This window comes from Tauraco erythrolophus, chromosome 18, assembly GCF_009769465.1.
Source record: "Tauraco erythrolophus isolate bTauEry1 chromosome 18, bTauEry1.pri, whole genome shotgun sequence".
NCBI classification, from domain to species: domain Eukaryota; kingdom Metazoa; phylum Chordata; class Aves; order Musophagiformes; family Musophagidae; genus Tauraco; species Tauraco erythrolophus.
In genome coordinates this window covers 8,509,103-8,524,118 of record NC_141482.1, presented here as the reverse complement: position 1 = coordinate 8,524,118, position 15,016 = coordinate 8,509,103, and the positions used below count along the sequence as shown (strand labels likewise).

At 47.6% G+C, this 15,016-nt stretch overlaps 1 protein-coding gene across 1 annotated transcript in view; it reads left to right on the top strand.

Moving 5' to 3' along the window:
• KCNB1 (potassium voltage-gated channel subfamily B member 1) overlaps positions 1-15,016 on the top strand; it is a 121,666-nt gene that overhangs the window by 60,932 nt on the left and 45,718 nt on the right. The window lies entirely within an intron of this gene.

Sequence of the window (15,016 nt, the reverse complement as noted above, 5' to 3'; positions counted from 1 at the left end):
GCAGTAGTCCGACAACATTTTTTTAGTGAACAATGGGACAAGTACTTTTTTGACATATCATGGCTTCTTCTGCGTTGTCCAAGGTTTCATTAGACCTGTTTGAAATTTCTGGAACAAGAGGAAAACCAGGGAACCTCCTCCCTGCCTCTTCTCTACGTCTGCCCTGTGAAGCCCACGACACGTGAGCATAGGTCAGAGAGCACGAGGAGGAGACCGGTGGCCTCCATGGCTTGGCCTCGCCAGGCGGCGAGCCGCTGGCCAGAGGGAAGAGCGGACCTCGAACCGAGCTGCTTCCCAGCGGGACACAGAGGTGGTCACAGGCGGGCGCCGCGGTGCACTCCATCACTGCTGTTGTCCTCCCACACCAGCCACGGCCACAGCAGGGCCCCAGGTGGCTCCAAGCGGACACCTCAGGCTGTGTGAAAGGGTCGTGCTTAGATGAATTTTCCTCTCCTCTCCTGCGGGCAAACTGGCTGGAAGGGACACAGCAAATTACCTGTGGCCGGGCTGTTTCTTTAGCAGCTGGTTAGAGAAAGGGCCCCAGAGCAAGAGGGAGATTGTCTGGGGTTGCAAAGGTAGAGAAGCTGCTTGATTGAGTCACACAGGATGTCTTTGTTTTGATATTTAAATAATTGGCTGGCTCAGATACTGCTCTGTAAACACGTGGTAAACGCATTCCCTGAAGTCAAAACACAAAAATTAGGGTTTAAGGTTTCTCCTCCCTAGAATATTAAAGGACAGATCTAGAAATATCGAGCGTTTTGGAATAAAATCACATACTAATTGACTTTTAAAATTGATTCCTCTTTTTATTCCACCTGTAGTGGGAAAGCCATGTACTGAAAGGCTTTTAGTATATTCCACTTTGGACTGCATTATCTTGTTTTCTAATTTAAAGGAAGATATTTCTCAGGAACTGAATGAATCAGATGGAATATGCAGTTCTTGTTTCCTTTCTTAAGTCTCTCATAAAAACTCCTGTAGGATTTTACAAAAGATAATGTTCTTTCTTAAACCAGATGATATAGATGAAGTATAATTCTCAGTTGAATCATATAAGTCGCTGCATAAAATTCTCCATAAACTTTTTATTAATGCCTGCAGGTTCTTAAGATAATGCCTGTAGCAACAGAACCGATTTCTACCCACTTTGTCCCTACGAGTTTCTAAGAGACTTTTGTAGAGGAGGAGTTGGAGCAGGGCATCAGAGGAACCGATTCACATGCCATGGGAAGGCGCTGAAGCTCGCGCTCCTCTTGAGTGGCAGCTCACGCCAACAGTGAGCGTAGATGTGCGCAGAGACATCTCGCTCCTCGAGGGAGCTTGTAAGCCTGACGCCAGAGCTGTGCAGTCTCCAGCCCCCCACACCCACGTGCTGACTTCCTGCAGCAGAGTTTCAGGTCTGTGGGGTTCCGTGTACGGTGCTGGGCACCCTCCCTCCTCCTTTGCAGGGTCTAGGGGCATGAGGGAAGGCTCTGGGAGCTAAAGCCCCTCTGGAGGAACGACAGCCAGCCCTACACGACCTCCAGAATCAGTCCTGGGTGGGAAACCTCAGTCATTTTGCACCGGCGTAATGGTTTTCCAAGGAGCTGGTGCAGAGGTGGCACCTGGGAATGGAGCGGGAGGTGGGAACTGGTTTGAGAGAGATGGGGAGTCTCCGTCTACAACAGTGTGGGGCCTCTTCGAATCCTCCTCAAATTAGAAATATTCCACAGAAGCATGTCAGTACCAAGTGTTTCATGGGAATTGTCAAATCATTTTGACTTTTTTGTTTAGTTTCAATAACATCAAAGGTGTTTCATTTTGCTAAGGTAAAAATGTTTCCCTTTGATTTGATCATTTCGGCTTTTGAATTAGACGAAAATACAAGCTTCAAAATGTGAATGCCTAAGAGTATAAGGTACATATGCTGTTTAGACTTTTATAGTGGATTGTGACTCTGCAGTTTTAGCACAAAACTTCATAATTCATCAAACTGAAACAATTCAACATTGTCAAAGCACGTTATCTCATGTTCTCTTTTCTGTTGCTCCAAAGAACACATAACAATGGCAGCCCTCCAGACTATCACAAGTTTCCACGAAACAGATTTTTCTGATTAGCTGTGCTAAAGCGAAGATAAATACAGCATCATACCTGTTGAGTTTGGAGAACTGAAACCTCTCTGTTATGCATAAAGTCAGAGAAGATCAGAGTGGGAAATGGGCAGGCTTTCTCCGCTGCTGTTTGTCCTTCTTTCCCCCATCAGAAGCGCCTTTGGGAGCAGTACTGGTAGGGCTTATCAGCATATACCTGAGTTTTTTTCCGCTTTACTGTGCATAGAAAAACTACATGATCTTGGAAATGTATTTTCAGTGCTGTCATTGGCTGGCTCTTGGTTCAAGTTGAACTATTATGTGTTATTATTTCACTTCACATGCTCCACAGTTCTCTGCTAGTAACTTTCCCCAGATGGTACCTTCTCTGCACAGCTCTGTTGCCATTGCTCAGGTTCCCAGCTGGGTTGCTCGGGGACAGCCTGGCTCGCAGAACCAAGGGCCACTCCTGCAATGACTGCTCTGTCTGACTTTATATCTGCAGTGAAAAGAGAGGATAACAAACCGAGCACTACTTCAAAGCAGTTCATATAACACATTAAAAGGCTGAGTGTACAGTGACCTTATAACTGTCTTGGCTATTAGAAAAAGAAACAAGCTGGAAAGCATTGCAATTTGGGAAGAAAAAGGGGTATTTGATTCCATGACTGTTTATTGTGGATGGGAATGGCATAGCACTTGCCATGCCAGGCTAACTTTGCTCTCATGGCTTTTTCCACCACCTCACCATCCTTCTGAAGTCAGTCGCACATATTTTGGGGAGGGAACAGGGTTTTCTCCATCGTGCAAGCACCATGTTGGAAAATGACAGCTGCTCCCAGGGCGTCCTGCTGCTTTGTCGCTGTAGGAGCTTTCAAACGAAAATCACCAAAAGGAACAAAACCAGTGGCCAATTTTTGTCTTATGCAACCAGGGTGGGACTCCGACTGCAGTCAGTTTTCGCCTCTCTGTGAGAGACAGGAGATCTCCAGGGCTTCACTCACAAAAATGGGGAATCCTGGAGGTTCTGGGCGCGTACAAACTCAAAGCTGGACCTGAGGGGGTCCATCTTTTCAGCCTGAGGGCAAATAGTGCTGAGGGGCTGTAGATCTTCATTTCTCAAATGCACAGAGCTGTTAATGAAGGCAGAGTAAATTTACTTGTTTATACAATTAACAATTAATAATTAAATACTCCTCCCAGTTGCAGCTGTAATGTAATCATGATGTGTGTTTACGACTTGGTTTCAGCTCATTGCAAACTGACAATTCTCAGGTTAATTCTCCAGTGTGCCAACCTTATCTTCTCTCTGAAGGAAATTATTAATAAGCTCTTGTCTGTCTTGGGGAAGCCATTCCAGATTTGCATTTTTGTAGAGTGTACATATTCTTTCATTCTCCTCTCAAGGCCTTTCAGTCTTATCTAACCAAAACACCCCTGTTGTCATACCAACCATGTAAATTTGTGTTCATATCTCTTTCTGGTTTTCTACCTACTTTGTTTGTAACTCAACTCGTATCACTTCAGAACATAAATTCCTACAAAACAGGACAATGTTATCCTGCCACCTATCAAAATGATTCGTTTCATAAGTTGGTTTTTGAGGAAGTGGATAATTCTCTAGCTGCCAGACCTGGCGCAGTAGAAGGGTTTAGAAAAGTTGTAAGAGTTTTGACTTTTGGTGACAGTGAGGAGCAAGGAGAGGACCCCCAGGTTTTATTTCTCCAGAGCATCCTCAAGGTCTGGTCAGCCATTCCCAACTGGTTGCAAAGAATGGTTGCAAAAACCATCTTGAACCACACAAGTGCATGGTTCTGCATACACACTTCAGCAAACAAAATCCGAGGGATAAAAAAAAAAGCGAGCATTTGGGATTTAGCCATGACTGTCTTTTGCAGCCATCAATACAGACCACTAAGGCAACACAGTAAAAAGATTTTGTTGAGCTTGTCTGTTAAACTTCGTTACATCCACCCTAAGGGGAGGCTGGAGGTCCTCGGAGCTTGACCAGGCAGCTGAGAGTTGAGAACATGAGGACTCTGTTCTCAGCCGAGGTGGAAATATAGATTTCAGGGTACCTAGAAGGAACCAGGCAATCAAGAATAATGGATTCTTTGTTAATAGGACATTGATAAAGTCATTTAACCCCTGTAAGACACAGTGTCATCCATACAACTGTATGGCACCAATCATTCTTATCCAGCTGGACTGAGTTGAGATAATGAACTAATTACTCTAATCAACTCAAGGTACCTATCCTGCCTACAAGAGGCAGGCCATTTCCTCCTGGCTGTGGAGGATGCAACAGCGTTCTTGGTGCTGCAGCCCAGGCTGGTGAGCAACAACTGGTGACCCCGACGTGATACATCTGTGAGACCCTGGGAAGCCCTGATTCCCTCACCAAGCTGAGAGCCCGAGCCAAAAGAGCCAGAGCCAGGAGCTCAAGCGAGAGTCCTTCAGAGAAGAAGGTAAAGCCGCAAGCCCCAACGTGGTATTTGCGGGAGGGAAGTGTGCTGGAGTTGGATGAATGGGCCGTGTCTCTGCTCACCCATAAAGCCTTTGTGAAAACAGAAAATGGTAAAACAAAAAGGGGGAATTATGGCACCAATCATTCTTACCCAGCTAGACTGAGTTGAAATAATGAACTAATTACTAATCAACTCAAGGTACCTATCCTGCCTACAAGAGGCAGGCCATATCCTCCTGGCTGCGGAGGATGCAGCAGCGTCCTTGGTGCTGCAGCCCAGGCTGGTGAGCAACACAACTGGGGCAATGGTCAATTTATCTCTGCCACAGATGCCACTTGGTGATGGAAAATGGAAGTGATGAAAGGTGAGACCTGGACATAGGGTATTAATAAGGTGGCAGCTTCCAGAGGAAGTTAGTGTTATCAGAATGGCATATTCAATTTGCTTATCTGAATAGGAAGAAATTCAGTCTCCACTGTTTAGGGCTATATATTCAGAAAAAGTATTTTTAACTTTCCTTCTGTGGCTTGCCTGCTTGCATGCTGCAGATTCACCGATGGCATGAATATGGAAAGAACACAGCACTGAAAATAGCATTGCGGGTCCCAATCCTGCACTGCCATGGGCTTTGCCGAATCTCCTTAAGATAAGTCAGATCTCATTTTATTGTTGATATCAGCTGTACTAGCTAGTCTCATGGCAGGCTGAGGCCTCAGAAAATATACATTTGTCTTTGCCTCAAGAAGTCATCTCTGTTCGTTCTACTGTATGTGGTAGAGATTTGTTGATCTTATTCCTGTTATGCACATGTGTACTGCCAGCAGTGGGACGCAAGCTCTGCAGAAAAGGGCTGCTGCTTTGGGAGGAGGACAGTGAAGTTTTATCACTCCACATGAGTTTATGTATCTGGGCCTGCTTTATTCAGCAAGATTTATTTTTGCTTCAAAGAAGTCTGTGAAATGGCCCTCGGCAGATGTGGATGAGGAAAACGTGTCCTTTTGGACATGCCTGGCATTGCACATTCGCCGGGTGCTAACTACAGGCAGTGCTTTGCAGAGCCTGTTAATTAGAGTGATTTCAGTGTGCCTGCTGGTCATTAGCATAACCAAGCCCAGCTGGCAGGCACAGTCCAGCTCAGGCTGCAATGGGTTTGCATAGGGAGAATGTGGGCAGAAGTCAGGTAGAAATGTAATAGAGAAGGGTGAGAGACTTCTCTGTAAGCCAAACTTCTTGAGTCATCTGCCAAAGGGAGTGACCAAGTTTTTATCAATAAAACATGGGCAACAGCAGAAAGACGCTGGTACCCAGGCGTTACTGGGAGGGGGAACAGACGGGAACTGGCAGGCGGCAGCAGCTGGGAGGAAGAGGAGCACGCAGCCCTGCCCAGCGCGAGGCAGGCAGCGCATGGGACCGAGCCTCTCTGCAGTGTCTCTGGAGGCTGCAGGTTCCTTGGCCAACACTCAGTACAGGAGGGTCCAGACATGTCAGCTTGGTCCATATGGCTGTCCTTGGACTGCAAGGTATGGATGGGTCCAACATGAGGTCTGTACTAAGGTAGACGCTAAGATGGACAGTCACAGCATGGTTTTCTAGATTCAGTCCTCTTCATTCAATGTGAAAGCACAAAGTTCTTACCTGGATACACGCATGGACTGTGAGTCTTGGTCACTATGCTCTATCACCACTTGTCTTTGGTGGTGGTCTCTCAAGAGGACACCTCTTGAATGTACGATTTGGACCAGAGTGGGCTTGTCTGAAGGCAAGATGTTGAGCGTTGGCATATCTGGGCTCTGACCCTGACGTTGCCACATCAGTTTAACTGCATCTAGACTATGTTGTACATAGCAGGGGTATGCTACAGAAAAGCCAGAAATCCTGGTTCTGCCGTTGTCCAAGCTGAGAGCATGGACAGAGCACCTTGTAGCTCCCTTATGGCCTGTGTGGTTGAGTTTCAGTTTTTCTGAAACCAGAACATACTTGTATATGTGCATATAAATAGCTTTCAGCCTTCCTCAAATGTGAGCTTTTGCAACTACTCATACAATGCAGTAATATTAAATATTGCAATCACCTGGCAGAGTCCAGCCCTAGGTTTTGCATATTAACAACCAAAGAAAAATCACCTGGGTTAGCCTGAATATTTCCATTCTTTCCTTTCTCTAGATATACACTGCTAGTCCAGGCACTGCTGAAAAATAACTAGGGACCATTCAGCAGGTGAGCTACCGTGGGCAGGCAGGTAGTCATGGGATAGATGGATCTGCACCTCCTAGTAAATCTTGGAATACCACTTTCTGTCATTTCACATACTTCAGTTACAACCAGCATTTCTGTGGTACTGCAGGTAATAGTCCCCATACTTGCGATGCAGCAGGAGCATTAGTGACTGCCCATAGAAAGAGTTTCATAACTTTGAGTACTTGTACCCATTCAGCCTTCCTGACCCAGCGGGCTCTATCACCTGTGCCAGGCTTGGCACGAGGACTTGTACAGAACTTGCATCCTAGTCAGTGCTGAAACATCCTGCAAAACAATAAAACACTCAACTATTGATTTACAATTAAGGTTGATCCAGCAGAAAATTACATTTTGCTCACATTTGTTCCCTGAGGCTGTACTGTCTGGTCCTGGCCAAGACTGACGTAGCACTGCTGGCAACGTGTATGGGCTCGTGAGCTCTGGGGCTGTGCCAAGACACAATTCTTTGGGCTGGTAGTAGGAGGATTAATATGATAATGGATACATCCTTAAATTTACTTCCCTGAACTTGGTTTGGTGGGTTTTGGGGATTTATCCCAGCATCCTGGAAATTCTCCATGTGGCAGAAGGACTGGTTCTCCTGAGCACTGCTTGTAGCCAACTGGCCTGTGTCCACTGGGTGGGAGAGGAGGTGGCCTCCAGCACAGGGGCTGGGCATGGCAGCTGGGCTGACCTAGTGGCATGCAGGATGATGAAATTTTGAAGAGGTGAAACATGGAGAAATGGATAAATATTTGCTTCTAACTTTTAGGTGATTGAAGAATCTTAGGTTGACAGAAGCCAAACTTTCTCTTGCTACCCCTCCCTTAGCCAATTTTCTGCCTCTCTTTTCTTTTCTCTGCCATTTTTCATCCTTTCCTCTTTTTTTTCCCCTCTTATTTTTTATGGGGAAATATAAAGGATATGTTTAGTGAAATTAGAAAACCTATCAAGAACTGCATGTGCTTTATAGATGTTATCATAAAGACACTATCGTTGCGACAGAGTGCTGGAGAGATGAAAACAAGAGTGCCATTTCAGCATCTTCCATAGCATGAGTCAGAGAGATTGATAGTTATCCTCTTGCAATTAGAATTTTTATTAGCACTGCCCGTGGCCCTTGGCGTGCTGTGAATGGATGCCATTTTCTTGGAGTGTTTAGTCTTTCATAATGCTTTAGAGAAAATAAAGATGGGCTGGAGACTCTCACTACATAATACCGAGGGGAAAATCATGTTTTATGCTGTCTCAGGCTGGGTTTTCAAGCTCCAAGCACCAGACATAAAACCTGTCAAGTATCCACAGCAAGCAAAGCTCAGCAGAGCTCTCAGGTCCCCAGGGCTCCAGAGCACCAGGATTGGGCTGAGGCTTGGAAGCTGGTCCGAACACTCCGAAGGGAAGATCTGGCTCTGCTGCTCTCCCCATTCCTGAGCATTCCTGATTTGAATTCACAGAGAGGCACCTCCAATGCGGCCCGTGATCTGCATCAAAGCAGCCATTTCGTTCCCTAAGGAAACTTACCCTTCTCTTTTCTTTCCTTGAGGCATACACAGACCCCAGACTGACCTGATGAGTGTTGAACAAGCTGTAGCACTCTTTTGCAGGATCCTGTTTTTAGGCAAATTTACAAAAATCCTGCTATCATACAGAACAATTACTTTTTTTTCCCCTTTCTATGGGATTTATATTGCTGAACCAGGGAGAGTCTAACACACATACTAGAGCCGAAGAGCAAACTGGAATATACTTTTCCTTTGAGACTTTCCCAGTGCTTTATGATCTTCAAAATACAACTCCTGAGTAATGCAAGAGGCTGCTCAGTACAATTTCACATTCGCACAGGGAATTTCTGTGTCTTGCCCTGACGTTTCTGGGAGGCAGAGGCAGCAGTTTTGCACAAACCTCCCTCTCAGAGCTCACACCAGCCTGGGGAACACGACAGGGTGTTCTCCAAGCCTGCCAAAAAATGCATCCTGGTGATCAAGCCCTCACGGTGATGCAGGTTCTTCCTGCACTCTTCCCAGATACTGCAGGTTCTTGAGCACCTGCTGGAAATAGGACTCTGAGCATGTCACAAGCATTTCAGCTGTTTTAAAATTACTGACAGGCAGAAATAGTGCATCTATGGTGGGATCTACATTGCCTTCATCAGTACCCTCAGGGTGGCTTAGGATCTGTTTGCCTGCTTGGCTCCCTATAGCCTTATGATGATCTGCCCGGTGGTGCCTACACCTCTTTTGAGAGTAGGAGGCAAACTGCTAAATCAAGCGCTCGCTGCTGAGCATCACACCCGGCTTATGCGTCTGTGCCCGTACCCATGTGCCTCCGTGGCCAGTGGCTGCCACAGGTCACTGGTCCAGCCCGCAGCCACTCGGCCGTGCACGTGACGAGCAGGGCACTGCGGAGGAAGGAGCTCTCGGATGTCTGCATCCATCCGTCAGGGACGGATGCTGCACGAAGATGATGAATTACTCCCCTGGGTAGTGACATCCATTGAAGATCTCACAATATGCCAACCAAAAAAGCCTAAGCCCGAGCATACAGACAAGCCACTTGTAATGCAAAACAGGACTGATTTTTCCTTTAAAAAAACATAATATGCGGGTTTATTTTCTGCAACTCTTCCAGGCCGGTTACCCCAACTGTTGGCAAACTGCGAGAATGGGGTTACCATGGATACACTCCGCACTGATTCACATGAAATACATCATTGCATTATTCCCGGAGTGGTGAAAGCCTTTCACAGCTGATAATTTTTAAGAGAATGATTCATCGTTATATATATCATGGCAGCTCTGCATTGTTTGCTCTTCCTTGGAAGCATAATCTGGAAATAGGCAGCTCTTGGGATGCTCCTGAAGTTGGGAGCGAGACGGTGAGCAAGTTGCCTGCAGCAGAGCACAGGGGCACTTGGATTTCATTCAGCCTGTGCCAAGAGCAGAAGGTCTGGTGTGACATGGCTATCTGCTCGCTCGGGGATATGTTTTAGAGGAAAAAAGCACCCCACTCTGCGTCATGTCTCACCAAAACCCACGGGAATTGCCTAGAAGCTGGCTGGGATGGACAGGGGATCACAGTCCAGCTATGTGACTGTGAAGACCCTGGGCTGTGACAACTGTAGTGATTTTTCACATTCACCCCTTGAGAGACTGTTCTGTACGGCTGGGGGAGAAGCAAAACCCGCACTAGAGCCAGGTGTCTGCTAGGGGGCTGTGTCTGTCCCCTGGGTGCTATGCTGCCTTCATGGACTCGTCCATCTGAGCTGGACTTTGCAGATGACCAAGGGGAGAGCCAGAGCAGCCAGCACAGGGCTGGGAGAGCAGGAATGAGGTTGGGTCATTGACACCACCCAGGTGAAGGTAGGACCTGCAGCCACGTATTTAGTTTCTTTCCTAGTAACTTCTGTGTATCTGAGAGCAGAGGAAGAGCTCCTGTGTCTCCTTGCTGGGTGGTGGGTGTCTCCAAGGCAGCAGCTCAGAGGCACATCTGATGTCCACTGGCTGGATGTGTGCATAGGGCTCAGAGCAAGGAGGGAAGTCAGCATCATCTCAATTTTAGCTGTGCTGGGTCCTCAGACACTCTGCTCAGCTGAGATGGAATGACAGGTCTGCAAACATATGCAGGTGTGGTGTCAGACCGGCAGTCAGGGCTTGCAGGCCCGTGCAGAGGGCACACACACAAACAGAAAATGGGGCAACATTTTTCTAAGATACTTATGTGATTTGCAACCCTCTTTCTGGCTCCTTAGCCCACTGTTTAAAAACTGCTTAGGTGCCCAGGAGTGCTGGAGGATTCACAGTTGGATTTTCAGGTGTAGAGGGGTGGAACACAACCCAGAATGGGGTTACGTGTCCTCTGGTATCACCCGAGATCTGCGAGGCAGCAGCCCTGGAGCTGGGGAAACAGCATTACACTGACTGCTCTGGTTTTGAAATGGTGCATTTGAGAGAATTTGCTGAGAACATAACAACTTTCTTTTCTGTAGGAAATGGGCCCACATCAAACAGCTGCCTGCACTTAGAAAGTCACCCAAAACCAACTCAAATGAACAAAAACTGGGCTGTGTTCCTGACTTCAGGCCAAAATAATTCTCAGTTATTCCCAAGACAAAACTGTTTCCTCTGTCCCTAAAAGCCAAAGATGTACATTTCATGCATAATTAAAGTGAGATTTTAGCATAGATCAGAGCCTAGGGTTGTGTGAGGCACAAATGGGGCTTTCCAAACAAGACTTTTGATTACCAGTCATTTTAAGTGCAGGAAATAATGGCACTTCTGAGTTCTTCAGGCCCTCAGAGAGGAATTTCTGCCACGACTGATGTTCCCAGTATATGAGGGCTCCAGTCAATATAGCAGCTTCCCCCATGTGGATGGAAAAACCGGGGCAGACTGGAATTGCTGTTAGACCCAGAGCCCGTGGGATGGAGACCCACGCCGTGCCACCACGGCTGCTGGGCTCTGCTGTCGCCCTGTGCCGACGGCTCCCAGCCAGCCTGCGGCAAACCAACATGCACCAAGAGTATTTTTGTAGCTCTAATACCTAGTGAGTTTTCAATCCGTTAATCCCCATTTCTGTGCTTCTTTGAGAGCAGCTGCTAATGGGTGAGGGATGAGGATAACAGTTTCCATTTGTACCCCACCTCCACTGCTGCTAAACTTCTCTTCCTTGGGTCAGAACAGCGTGACTTTTCCTGGGAGACGTGGAAAGGGCTAGCTCTGCTTTTACTGAGTTCAATAATAACTGTATCAGTGTTGCAGTGATGGCAGGCAAAAGACTGATTTCATTGTGCTGTGCACAAGCCTCATGCCAGTGTCTTCTCCTGACACCCGTGGTAGGATGCATCCAGGACTCAGGGATGTGTTTGGTCCAGGGTGGCTGGTACCCTGTGGTATAACCTGCAAATTTCTCACATCCTCACTCCCATCCATGCAGATGTTGGAAGGGAAACACTTTGAAGTGGAGGTGTCCTCCAGGACTCGTGTATTTAATGGGTTCTCCTGCAGGGTAGAGTACACCAAAACGTCTTCTGGCATTTCTTCCTTTGGAAAATAGACAGAGATACTGGAGACAGGCCTTTCTTTGATTAAAAAAAAAGCTGAATTTTTGCCTTTTCCCCAAAAATCTTGGAGCCACAAGAACTCAAACATACGGGCACCAATGGTGGTGAGAGCTGAGGGTCTTGGCGAGGAGAGAAGGAAGGTGTCAGATGAGTGCTACTACATCATGTCTTTGTCTTGGGGGTGTGGGTTCATTTGAACCCCTGACCCCACTTGCCCAAGGCAATATTTGTCATTGTTAGCCAAGTAAATGATCCAAGCTTTTCTACAAGGTTAAGAGACAGTCATTAGTGCTATCTGTCCAGGCAGATGCCCACTGTCAGTGGCAGCCCGACACAGCAGCATGCATGTGTGCATGCTCCTCTGAACCAGAGGACGATGACCGATGACCTGCATGTTGTCACTGGCCAGGGCCGGCTGAGCCCCCTGTTCTGCAGGGCTCACCCCCTTCCCTAGCAGCCCACTGCCTGCCACCGGCTGTTCACTGTATCACAGGTAACCCTCCCTTCTATCCAGGCTCATCCCAATCCTTATTAAGAGTTTGCTTCAGATAAGAGCATTGAGAAAACATGATCTCCTTTCCCCTTTCTTGCTGGCTCTCAATGACACCGTCCCCTTCCCGGTTAGAACAGGCTGCTGCAAATCCAAATCCACTGCCTGCACTGGACTCTCCCTCCCCAAGCCCAAGCGCGGTGCTGACCCCGTCCTGCCTCTCCTTCCTCCCTGCCTAATCCTCTCTGCCCTCCAGCTATGGCACAGGCTGCCCACCTCCTGCCAGACCTCCAGCACCCCCAGCACCCTCAGCATCTCGAGGTGCAGCAAGGCTTGAGGGACACGTCGTGGAGCCAGACATGGGGGGTCTTTCACCAAGGCAGTGTGGAGGGCAAAAGGGGAGCTGCCCCATAAATTCTTCCAGGCCAGATGAAGCCAGGTATCCCTGACTTCACATAGGGCTGGGGGCTGAGCAGACACCCCAGGAGCCAGCCTGGGGAGAGCCGGGGGTGCTTGCCTGCTGCTGCAGGGTGAAGGCTGTAAGAGCTGTGGGTCCTATCAGAGCTGCTTGCTGCAGTGGTGAACCTGGGCCATGTTTCATAGCCTATGAACGTCCTGCCCAGGTGATCAGTAGAAATGGGTCAGAAGAATTTGAGACAAATGAGGTGGTGTAAGAGGTGGATATGCAGAAGGGAGATGGACATTAAGGAACTGCTGCGGCCCCTTCACCTCCCTCGGTCTCTTTCGATTAAGAACCAAAGCCATGCTATTTTAGGTGGATGCCCGCTTGGCATATATCCGTATTATTAATGCTTCTGCCTCTCTCTAGTTCCCATCTCAACGCAGTGATGTTGCAAAGGGCTGGCATGCATTAGGCTTAATCAGGCCTGTATTAACAATTGATTTATGGAAGAGGATGTTGACATACACTGTGCTTAGAATAAAAATTGTCTTTGGGGCAGGGGCAGAGTGGGAGAAGATAGAAAAACAAATGGGTTTCCTTCTCCTGCATGAAGCCATTTAGCATCCCAGATTTCAAAGGCTTTTCAAAAACTTCCGTAAGACAGTAACAAAACAATAGGTCACAGTTAAGCTTTTGGTTTCAAAAGGAATCTGCTTGGAATGATACATGGTGTGTGCAATTATACTGGGGATTGACTGAGCTGCAAAGCTGTTCATCAGGAAAGACACCAAAGGTGCCATGTGCTTTGCAAAGGCTGTATCTGCAGCTCTCACTCAGAGCTCTGTGGCAGGGGCCAGGGCACCTTCCCTCGCCCCTTCTCCAGCAGCACTTCCAGGTCCTGCTGGAAGGAGCCACAGAGCTGAGCAGGGAATTCAGACTGTACGATCCACTCAGTCCTTGTTGTTTGGCAACCCCAACTCCTTTGAAAAAATTCAGACTGATGGAAACTGCTTAGAGCAAATGGTAATAAAGGTTTGTGTGAAATGACTTGTAAAGAAATTGGATGGAGACCATCCTTTCATTTCATATTGACAATCAGAAAACCTCTATGCCATTTTCTTGGTGGTGAAAATTTCTGTAGGCCATCACCACTTTGGAGAATCACCTAATCCGTGTTCCAGAGGGAGAATTTGCTGGCGGACCCAGCTAAGGAGGGCGTTTCTCCATAGGGAGCTCAGCAGGCAAAGTCAATAGGTAATCTATATCTTAATGGCCAAATAAGACCTGGACCTGACCTGCAGTCCTCTCTCAGGACCACAGTAAAGCTTTGGTCATCTGCAGCTTGTGTCTCAAGTGGTGTTTCATCTCCTGTTTGTCAGGAAAATGCAGCCTCTTTGGAAGTATCAGGCTGTGCTTCTGGGAGTCGAGGGACAGATGTCCCTCCCCTCATAGAAAGCAGAACAGAGCCCAGTATCCCACCAGCTTGCCTAAAAGCATTTTCTGGCTGGCTCTTTCTCTACCTTGCAAGCTCAGCTAGCCCAATGGATGGAGGGCTCCACAGGAGTGCACCAGTTCTTCCCTTGCAGGGGACCAGTTCTTCTCCTTGCGGGGGGGTTGGACTAGATGACCTTTGAAGGTCCCTTCCAGCCCTAACGATTCTATGATTCTATGATTCTATGATTCCCAGTGACAGGTCAAGCCCTTTGTCAAAGACAGCAGGTCAGCATGGGCAGGAGGGGAAGTTTCTTACAGTAATAGTGCTGAAGTGACCACCTCTGACGTCACTTCATTTCTCCATTTCTTTCTCTGGATTTTCACCTCCTTCTTTGGAGCAGTACTGTATATCTGGTAGCTCATTCACTGTCTGCTTAGAGCATGGCAAGTGAGAAGCACAAACACAGGGCTCTGAAATGCTCCATCATGCTCCACTCTGTCAAGGAGAAATTTCCAGGCAGGAGAAATTTTGGGTCCCTGAACAGTGGAAACACTGTGTGCTGGCAGGACATGGCTCTGGGCTCACCAGCCCAGCCCAAGGCAGTGCAGGGAAGCACTCTTTTGGACGTGTCTCTACGAGGCTACTACTAGATGCCCTACAAGCCGCACTCCTCATGACCAAAACCCACTGGGTCTCAAGTGCTCAGACTGCTTCTGGTGCAGCCTTCGTGCATGTGGTGAGTGAGAAGTGGAGAGGAAAATTCTCCTTCTCTGCTTCTAGAGGTGCAGCTTTGCCTATAGGTATCTGTTTATACGTTGCTGATACAGTTATAATACCCCAGGTTCTCC